Source organism: Dipodomys spectabilis, unplaced genomic scaffold, assembly GCF_019054845.1.
Source record: "Dipodomys spectabilis isolate Male_0828 unplaced genomic scaffold, ASM1905484v1 ptg000220l, whole genome shotgun sequence".
In the NCBI taxonomy this organism is placed as follows: Eukaryota; Metazoa; Chordata; class Mammalia; order Rodentia; family Heteromyidae; genus Dipodomys; species Dipodomys spectabilis.
This window is the reverse complement of record NW_024870897.1, coordinates 150185-153481: the sequence shown is the minus strand read 5'-3', so window position 1 is coordinate 153481 and position 3297 is coordinate 150185. Positions and strand designations below refer to the sequence as shown.

Here is a 3297-nt window from a genome sequence, read left to right as displayed (position 1 = left end):
AGCGAGGAGGAGGATCACAAAATCCTGGGTAAAGCAGAGCATTTTTCTGCCTGCTCAAACAAACTGACTTAAGTAACCAATCAAGACAGACCAGACAGTAACCACAAGCAGACCTGAGACTCCACCAAGAGATTGGTTAGAACACAAGGGAGATAAAAGATCTTCCCATGCACGCACCCCCTTTCCCAATCAAAGAACTCTTTTTTATACCTTTTTTTAATTTTTAAAAAAGTTTGAAATTATATTTTAAAAATTGTTTTCTATTAATCTTTTTTGTCCTCGCATAATTTTTATTTTAGGTGTGTGTGTGTGTGTGTGTGTGTGTGTGTGTGTCTGTGTGTGTGTGTCTGTATGTGTTTTAATCTCTACTGAGTTTTTGGTCCTTTTTTTTCTTTTTTCTTTTTCTCTTCTTTTTTTTTCTTTTTCATTTTTTTCTTCCCTTTCTTCTTTTTGGGTGACTTAATTGCTGTTTTGCTCATCCTCAGATACATACCTGTCATCGATCATTAGACCTTATCTCCCTTGTGTACATATTTAACCCAGAAATTTATTACTCAATTCAAAACCTCTAAGGCTTAAATTCTTTAATAGTAGTATTATCTACTCCTACCTATATAATTTTAAGAACTTTTATTTTTTAGCTTTTCTTCTCTCAATATCACTTCTTTACCCTTTCATAATTTTTGTGTTTGACTTTATATGTAAAGTTTTGTTTTTCCATTTTCTCTTGTTTTTTTAAGTCTCTCCAATAATTCTTCCCAAACTATTTCCCTCTCTGAAATTAGGACTTGGCCAAATACACTCTCTTTTTACCTACCACATCCCTCTAATCCTACTTTTCCCCACATTTCTCCCTAAACCTAATAACTTCTCGTTTGCCAAATTCTTCTTTTCTGTTCTTAGCCCATTAGTACATAGTTGTTTAATGTTGAATAGATTGTATCTGTTGAAGTATGGAGGTTCCTCAAAAAACTTCACATAGAGCTCCCCTATGACCCAGCAATCCCAATTTTTGGCATTTACCCAAATGGTAACAAACAAGACCATACTAAAGCTACCAACACAACTGTTTATTGCAGCATTCTTTAAGAGAGCTATGATATGGAACCAATCCAGATGCCCCTCCGCAGATGAATGGATCAAGAAAATGTGGTATATATACACAATGGAATTCTATGCCTCCATCAGAAAGGATGACATTGACCCATTTGTTAAGAACTGGAAATACTTGGATAAAAGTATATTAAGTGAAGAAAGCCAGGCCCAAAGAAACATAGGTCCCATGGTTTCCCTTATTGACAATAACTAGTGTATGTCTGAGACAAGCAGAAAAGGTCAGATAAGTTGATTTTACGTGAAATGAACCCCAATATAAATATTCATATTTTTTTTCCTTCTTGCATTTGTTTCAAACATATTCATAAGATGATTGCTTTTTTGTGTTCTATGTCCCTCCCCACGGTATAACCCCGGCTTTCATTGTATTTGATATTGATATATTTTGTGGATGGGAAGGGCAAAAGCATACCTTTTAAATAGGGATACAGGTGGACTCATTGCAGCAATGAGATGTACAAGTCGTTATGCTGAAATTCGAACTTTACAACTTCGGGCAGTTCGGGGAGCGGATGGGGTGTGGTGGAAGATATGAGGGGAAGGGGAAACCAAGGAGGAAGTAATAATGCTTGATAAAATATATACTCATTACCTTTCCTCTGTAATTCTAACAACTCTGTATGGTATTTTCATGATAAAAAATTTTTTAAAAGGATATAAAATATTTTGATTTTAAAACATTATATATTTGTATATGTATATATATGTATGTATATATGTATATATATGAATATACATATATAAATGTATATATGTATATATATTCATTACCTTGCCCATTATCCCCTCTGTACGATATTTTCACAATAAATAAATTATCTGAAAAAAATGGTATCAGTCGATAGTGCATATAATTTTATTTTTCACTACAAACATAGAATGTAGTAAAAATTTTCGTAGCAATTACTGTGCACTAGGTTGTGGGCAGATTCTAATGGAAATTATATACTGTGTTTATGTAGAGAATTTGAGCATCCAAAATTTTAATATGCTTGTGGTCCTAAAACCAATACCTTGCTGATATTGAGTGACAAATACAACTTCCTATAAGTACAGAAGGTTTCCTTGTATCTTTTCAATTTATATTTTTATTTTAAAGTTCCTGTGCAGATGGGTTACAGTTACATAAGTAAGGTAATGAGTCCATTTCTTATTGAGCATTGTTGCCCCCTCCTTTGTCTTTCCCCTACCATTCCGCCCCTTCATACCTCCCCAACATGTCACTCCACGCACCCCCCCCCCCCCATAGAGTGTCTTGTACATTTCACTGTTACAATGTGGCAACCTGTATCCTTTCCTTGTATTTTAAATGAAGAAATGCTGGCTTGATTTATGCTGATTCTACTGGTGTAGACGCACCTATAATCACTCGCCAAGTGCAGGAGCACAAAATGAAATGCGTAGCAGAAACATTGGAACATTTCAAAGAAGATTAGCATGGCTCATGCACAAGGATGACAGGCAAATTCCTGAAGCATTCCATACTTTTACAACAGATGCTGGAGGGGATGTGGCCACCAGGGAACCGTACTGCATTCTTGGTGGGAGTATAAAACTTGTTCAACCACTTTGGAAAATAGTATGGAGGTTCCTCAAAAAACTCCACATAGAGCTCCCCTATGACCCAGCAATCCCACTTTGGGACATTTACCCAAATGATCACAAACAAGACCATACTAAAGCTACCAACACAACTGTGGTATATATACACAATGGAATTCTGTGCCTCCATCAGAAAGAATAACGTTGCCCCATTTGTTAGTAACTGGAAAGTCTTGGTAAAAATTATATTAAGTGAAGTAAGCCACGTCCAAATTAACATTGGTCCCATGGTTTCCCTAATTTTCAACAACTAATATTTGTCTGGGTTAAGAAGAATAGGTCAAAAGCTATCTGCATATGACCAGATAGGATGATGTTAAGGGACATGAACCCCAAGATAGGGACACAAGTGGTTTTTTTCTTTCTTGCTATTGTTTCTAACGTACATATAATGTGCGATGTGATTTTTTTGTTTCTTTATATGTTCCTCCCTCTGCTATAACTCCTGTTTTCACTGTATTTGAAGTTGGTGCACCTACATCTTGTATATACACTCCTCTAATTCGTGGAGGGGAAAGAAAAAAACAAAATGCTTAAATAGGGGTACAGGTTGACACATTGTAACAATGAGATACACAA

General features: G+C 35.6%; 1 non-coding gene across 1 annotated transcript; it reads left to right on the top strand.

Annotated features, from left to right (window-relative positions):
* The first annotated feature begins 2501 nt into the window (after window positions 1–2501).
* LOC122123111 lies at window positions 2502–2605 on the top strand. The gene has a single exon (XR_006150317.1). It is a non-coding gene; the product is annotated as a U6 spliceosomal RNA (small nuclear RNA).
* Window positions 2606–3297: the final 692 nt, after the last annotated feature.